Source organism: Dermacentor silvarum, chromosome 1, assembly GCF_013339745.2.
Source record: "Dermacentor silvarum isolate Dsil-2018 chromosome 1, BIME_Dsil_1.4, whole genome shotgun sequence".
Lineage (NCBI taxonomy): Eukaryota > Metazoa > Arthropoda > Arachnida > Ixodida > Ixodidae > Dermacentor > Dermacentor silvarum.
This window is the reverse complement of record NC_051154.1, coordinates 426,992,883-427,000,500: the sequence shown is the minus strand read 5'-3', so window position 1 is coordinate 427,000,500 and position 7,618 is coordinate 426,992,883. Positions and strand designations below refer to the sequence as shown.

The 7,618-nt window shown below is 43.2% G+C and overlaps 1 long non-coding RNA gene across 1 annotated transcript; it reads left to right on the top strand.

The window, feature by feature from the left end:
- The first annotated feature begins 2,770 nt into the window (after positions 1-2,770).
- On the top strand, positions 2,771-7,306 carry LOC125942803 (uncharacterized). Its single transcript, XR_007465368.1, has 3 exons — positions 2,771-2,847; positions 2,964-3,122; positions 7,161-7,306. It is a non-coding gene; the product is annotated as an uncharacterized LOC125942803 (long non-coding RNA).
- Positions 7,307-7,618: the final 312 nt, after the last annotated feature.

Here is a 7,618-nt window from a genome sequence, read left to right as displayed (position 1 = left end):
ATTCACGCAGCGCAAATTCGAGAGGAAAATTACAGAATGAGTGGACCTCGCTTCGTTTATATTTAATTGACAAAGACTCGTCTCACATTTGAGGTACGGGCTGGGTAGTTCCTTCATTTTTGTAGAAATGCACGATACAATTTATATGTCGCATATAGATTGCGCAACAACATAGTATGAAGTTCTTGGTGTAAATATGGCTAGAACTCACGTGAAGCAAAAAATAATCATAAGTCATTCCACTCTGTGAAGGTGGATGACGACTGAAGCTGTTTAGCACAAGACACAGAGGCCTCCCATTACCACGACAGAAGAGAAGGGAAATTCAAAATGAAGAACGGAAACTTGTCTTTCTGTTTTTTTATATACATTCCTCAATTCGCGAGGACTTCAAGCAAAATAAAACCCGTAAATCAAAGAGCGCAGTACGTTTTTCTATGCATATTTATCTTTGCTGGCTTCACTGTCTTGAAACGAACACTTGGACACAGGGGAAAAAATTACGGGGGATGCTTAGAACTTTCTAAGAATGTGAAGCCGAAAGCCTAGTTGGACCCATAACGATGTGGAATGAAGCTCTGCGCCCACGCGACGACATATTCAAGGAACACGAGCTCGCTGCCGCTGTTTCTAGAACGTTCTACGGCTGACATTTCTCTCCTTCTCCTCAGCACTGCCACCGCGCTTGCCCTCAACTCCCCTACTGCGCTGCTGCTGTTATTCCCCTCCTCCTCCCCAGCGCCGCCGTTGCCCTTTCCGTCAACGCCCTCCCACACCACCACTGACATTTATCTCCTCCTCCCCAGCGCCGACGAACGCGCGAATAGTGGCACGACGGCGAGGCGAGCTCACGCATTTTTTCTACACCTCACAGCGACCTTGAAACATCGGGATTTAAGGCATGTCGATATCCTTTTTTGTGACATTGTAGCACCAAAGTCTGCGCAGTCGCTACGCGGCATTGAAGGGCACACAGACGAACTGCGAAGGACAGGGGGACATATAAAGTTGATCTATTTACTGTTTAGGTTGATCAAGATTCGACTGTTCTCTGGGGCACTCTCACAGGAAACAACATAAAATTCAAAGAAAGATGGCGTGGTCTCGGCTTGGTCCGGCTACAGTCTACTAGAAGGTTTTGCAATTGGCTCAGAAGAGGGTGCGGGCTGATGTGCTGCATGTTGCCTACTGAAGGAGGCGCGGCAAGAAGCTCTTCCTGAATTTTTTCCTGCGTGAGCGTCTGCAGACGGGGACGTTCGTCCTCGGACTCATGGTCCTTCGATGCATTCCCTTACGAAAATGTCAGATATGGCCCCTATATGTTTTATATATGGCCATATTTGTACATATAAGTGCCCATATAAGGCCTTATACTGCCATATAAGGATCCATGTAAGGACTTATACTGCCATATAAGGGTCCAGATACGGCCTTATACTGCAATATAAGGGTCCATATATGGCCTTATACTGCCATATAAGGGTCCAGATATGGCCTTACACTGCCATATAAGGGTCCAGATATGACCTTATACTGCCATATAATGGTCCAGATATGGCCTAATACTACCATATATGACTGCAAGTAAGGCTTTATAACGTCATATAAGGGTACAAATAGGCGTTCTACTGTCATATATGGCTGCAAGTAAACGCATAATATTGCCATATAAGGATTTAAAAGTATACCTAAATTGTAGTTGTAACCCCCCTCCCCCTCCACTCACGCGTCGAGCCCCACCAGTCCAACGTGCACCTTCAGCGCTCTGTGCACACTGTCATTACCATTCAGGAGATGGCTTGAGGTCGAATTTTCCGGATTAACAAAAACACTCTATCAACTACTGTCTTCTATTTACTCATTCACTCTTAAATTACTTTGAGTAAAACGCTGAAGAAATAAACATTGTCATCATCCTTATATATTAAAATTATAATTATTATAATTATGATTTATTATTATAATTATGTTTTGTATTATAGTTATGAGGCATTTGAGTTGCTGTTGGATTCCTCTGGCTAAAGCAAGGTAATTACATATTATGTAAAGTGTTTGCTTCCCCCCCCCCCCACACACACAAATGTACCCCCCCCCCCCCGGCAGAGATCCTGGGTGCGCTACTGCCGTCTAGTATGGGTTATTAGCACCGCGCCAGCCGGACAGCATGGCCTTATTTACGAGATGTAGCTATACTGCACGTAACAAATGCGATGCTTTGCACTGCAGCTATAGGCAAAGCATCTCGATCGAAATGAATGTGCTTGCACCGAGCAGGTAGTAACGAGTTGAAGTGAATTTTATCGCAGAAACACACACAATCAACTCATCGTTTTGCACGTTGGCTCACAACCACACCCGATGAATATGTCTACTTTTTGAGAGAGAACATGAACATATACTTTTGCAATCATATATACCGGCCTATGTAAAGCAGCCTGGGAATATTAAAGCATGAGTTAGGAAACCTGCTGCACGAATTCCTATTCGTTATATCAGCTACTGCACAAGCACAAACAAAAAGTTTGCTACATCAGTCAATCTAGACACTTTATTCAAGCCCCATTAAATGAAATACTGCCAAAAATTACCACCAAGCTAAAGTTTTGACACATTCAGTGAAATCCAAACCGAAGCCAAACCTGGAATGGCCAATGCAATGTATCGCTTGGCAACACTGGTAAGCTTGCTGCGCCGGCAGCACATGGACGGCAGCTGTCAGATACCGAGGCCTGTTTTCGTGTGTAATTTTCGTTCGTGCATCCGTGTGAACGCAATGTTCTCCGCGGTTTGTGTGTTATTCGTGAACGCAATCGGAACGAGTCCTCATCAACGCAGTTTAACGCGACTGTAAGTAAAGGGAAGCAGCGGGCGCCTTCACCGGCGCGGCCCTCGTCGATCGCTTTGTTTGTATGTGTCGCGCGCACGGTTCAACTTTTGAATACCGTGGCTGCGCGTTGTCGCAGTGCAGTGATGATTATATGCCAGTGCTCATCGTGAAACTGCACAAACCGCGTCACTGCTGATGGAGCTGCCACGTACGTAGACGGCGGCGCCCGAGAAGACCTTTTCTGAAGAGAATGCGTGCCTGGCGATTGTCACTTGCAGTCGCAACTTTTACAAAGGTACGTACAATCCCCCCCACCCCGCTATTGCTATGTGCTATTTGCATAATTTTGAAGCAGTGCGTGTTGCGATACCGCGTAAAGTATAAACCGCATTCACGCAATCTTGCGCGCGACAAGCGACGCGATGGAGATGGCTGTCGCGTTCGTTCGTCGCCTACAATCGTACAGCATGCAAGCGACGAGACGAGCGACGTCTCCCCGGTGTTGCCTTTATGAGGGCAGCAAATACTCGCCGAAACTGGCGTGACGCTTGCTTTATTAATTTAACGGGTTTTAGTGTAAAGAGCAGAATAAATATTTCTAAATATTTCACTACGTTATTATCCTTGCACGTATCAAAATCTAGTCGTTTGCTCGTTCCGTGCGACAATCGGTAGTACTTAACTGATGTATATCCAGTTCCGGCTTCGCGCTATTGGCTAGTCGCTCATAGCACTTCCTGGCGACGAGCGACGTATTGTAAATTTCTAGAACCGAGCGATTGAGCGAAAAGACCAAGCGATCTGTTCGCGCGACGGCCCGTTTCGTCGCTCGTCGCCGTTGCGCACAAAATCGCGTGAATGCGGTTTGGGCTTAAAACACAAGCGGGCGGATCCGCTCCTTCAGTTTCGTCTACAGTCCCTATTATTGTTATGTTTGCCTTGGAGTTCGTGGCGCATGTACATCGGACCCTGTCAACCCAATTACAAGTACGAATGATCTACTAGCACAGAGGCTGACTGTCATATTAATTTGATTGAAGGTCTGCGTTATTCGATTGATCGTCCTTGTTTCGAGTCATGCTATGCTACACGCTATGAAATATCTTGTATTATTTTATGTGTTTGAATTCAGCGTTGTAGTTTTGGAGCTAGATGTAGCTATATCATTTGCATTTATTTCACTGTGGTGTGCGCGGCACCTTGTAATAGTCTTTGCAGAGACGGAGTGTACCTGGCTGGCTGCTAGGCGATTCGTCTAGCCGAATTTTAACCAACTTCGTTTATATTAGTGGGCTTTGTCATGCTGGCGGACCTCCAAATCACCCTGGTGACATTACTAAATGCAATTATTAATTATCAACTTTCGTTATTACTATTTGCTGCTGTTGCTGATGCCGCTAGCTAGAGAGCTGTCCAGCACAGCTTCTTTGTCGGTATTTTTAGGTGGCCTCAACTGTGCGGTACTTTCATATGAAAGGCTATACAAATGTTTACACAGCATAGCTGCGGCTGTTTGCATCAAGAGTTTTTTTTTCTTCTCTAGTGGATATAACTGCTATGCATAAAATTTGCCAACAGTCATTCTTAGCAGTGAAGGAACTTTTACGCCGTTGCTTGCATTGAACTGTAAGATTACTACAACATTCCCAAAATGAGAGAGATTGTCACTGATAAAGTGTTAAATTGTTTTCATGTGATGTCGGCTGCATAGATGTGCAGCAATGAACTGATCTAGGGCAAAGTTCAAATGACAAGGAAAACGTTCTAATGCAGTGTCTTTCCTCTGTGAGCTAAGCAAATGGGATGTGCCAAACCAGCAAGGTGTACGAAGATTTAGCTGCAGAGACAGTTGGAGCAGTCAATAGGGAGAACACAAATGGAGATCTTTTTATCTCTGGATGTATAGCTCACTGGAGTGCAGACTGATTTTCAATATGTATACTAGGCTCTTCGATTGGCCACCCCTGACTGCCCAGGGCTGTCCAAGAAGCGTGTGCACCAATGCTTATTGTTAGTACACAACACCTTGGTCAGTCTGGGACAACTTATTGAAGAAACCGTGTTCACCTTGATTTGTTTTCTGTATTGACTGAAATTATAGCTGTGCGATTTATTATTTAACTGACAAGTGCTCGTATCATAGAGATGCCGGCATGCATGCAGGTTTTTCTTTTATGTGGCGTATCCTTCTGGTATAGGTGAGTAAAACGCAAGATCCAGGAAGCTAGATTCATGGATATCTCAACTTGTTCGGGACTTACATGGATGTGTTTATAGGCTAAATTATTATTTATCATCATCAATCTATCATAGGGACTAAGAAATTGCACGAACTCTTACCAGTAGATTATTATCAAGCATGTTCGTGTGCATTGGCTCCACTTTGATACCAGCCAACATTTTTCTGGTTTTGCAGCAATTTTGTGGCATGGGGGGGGGGCATTATGTTTTTTTAATGTTGTGATTTGCTCTTACCTTCTTTACACTGCGTTCAGTGGAACTCGTTGAAGTTCTGCATTCCCGATTCACACACTGGCGTGAAAAAATTGCCCGATTACACTTAACCCCTTCAGTGACGAAGTATGATTGACTGTCGATAAATGTATAAAATTTACATAAATATATGCCAAGGTGCTGCAGACTCCATTAAGAGCAAGTCAAGATGGTAGAATGACTGCATATTATGATGATTCACCATAATTACAGAGTGATTAAGTATCTAATTGTTGTACACGCTGTAATGATAGGTCTCTTCATAAAAAATTACTGAATCACTAGTGTGTTACCTGCACAAGTTAATTATTGGTTACAAGCTTTACTAGAAAGAAGAAAATTATTTTGCAATTGCTACAGAAATGTCCCACATCACACCTTCCGTCATACACTGTAGTGCCTTCTCCAAAGCTATCTTCGGTAGCAATACATTTCCCTCAGAAGTGAAATGAAGGTACTGAGGTAACCATAATGTTTAATTTACCCTAAGATTAGTTTTTGTGGTCATTTCCTTGACACAGCTGCACAGAAATGGCAAAAATAAGTTGTGCACACAATTATGTACACCGTGACTGAAGGGAGTATCAATATGAGCTTCAGAGTGTGAGGATTTATTTACAGGAAAGGCAAATGGCTCAGCCTGAGCCAGTGTGCTCTCACCTGCTTTTCTACTCACATGAGTTGGTAACTGTTATAATAGGGCTGACTCCACACGTTGCTTGCATTTGTTGAAACCAATTTTTTTTCTCGATATATGTGTTCGTGTAGTATTTGAGCCCACTTAATGGTAAAATCATGACAGCAGAAGCTTTCCTTGTTTTTCTTTTACCAATTTGTTAGCGTGGCAGCACATACTGTGCGGTTTATTCTATTATCGAGCCATGCTTTGTACTCGTAGAGTATACAACAGCTCTGCAAGAGTTTGGAAAATGTAATGAAACAGGGAAACTGCCTTTTAGCATGTATGCACGTGGACATTTTAAGTTTGTCGCTTCATCTGTCAACTTAGATCCTTCATTTGTCATAGCACTAATACATGGGTACAACACAACAATATAGGCAAGCTTTCAATTTAACAGAAATTTTCATGGTTCTATTGAAATATTGTGTGAAATGTCGCCACTATACCACAACTTTAGTGAGGTTAGATTTCATTTTGACATTCTTGTCCATGTGCTAAATTCTCTTTTGGACAGCTTTTTTTCACATCCTGCAAGCACAACTTCAGCAATGCGTAACCTTTATCTGCATGGCAGACAGGTCAGGACTTAGTGGCATTGTTCTTTGACATAGTGAATGTTATGTAAGGAATTAGGAACCAGCATTGAGTAGCACTTTGCAGCGCTACTTATTCATTCCCATGTCTAGTGGCAGCCACCAAGTGACATTTTCCCACTGATTCATGTAATCAATTATGGCATGCACCCTGTTTTAGGTAGCTCTTTGAACTAGTGCATACAGCCTTCTGCTATCACGTAGCTGCAGCAATAGTATTGAGTTCATGGAATGACTGGGAGCACTCGGTTCTTTACCATCACATTTCAGTGCATATGACATCACGTGTACTGATTACAAAGACCTCTAGAGAACAACACCTAACTTGATAACCTACACAGTGCACTTGAGCTTCATATATCATGTAAGCTGCACGCCTATTTGCATTACTCTGCAGAGACATGCAGTCAGCAACACGGATGACTGCAGTTACATGTGTCCTAAATGAATATTCACCTAATGTACATGTCACTTCAACTGTCTTGCACTGTTCTACACAAGTCGGCTTGCGTATGTGATGCTGCTAGCTAATATCTGATAATAATAATAATCCGTGTTTTCTCAGTGGCAGCTGGCCTCCATGGGGCGGTGCAGACAGGGGACTGTCATTGCTGGAGCACCTCCTGGCTATCCACAGGAAATGGAAAAAACATGGTAAATTCAAACCCCCTCTGGTTCTCATTTTCATGTTTCCATAAGTGTGTGTGTGTTCATCACCCTGAAGTTACTTAAATTTGAAAACGAAGCCATATAAAGTATACTCATGGTCTCACGTAGTGCATTACTAAACATAAAAGTACAAAATCACGCAGCTTAAGAACCTCAAAGATGATTTGTAGCGGATCAGTCACTGCAGAGGTCAGGATATGTATTGTCGATGCTCGCAGACAATAGAATTGCAGACTTGTTCATCATTAAAAGCAATTATACATTTAGGGTGTGAACATTTGGTAATGGTTTGAGTGAATGCTAGAGACGACTGCATGAATATGCCACCCCTAACGTAATGCCCTGACAGAGGCC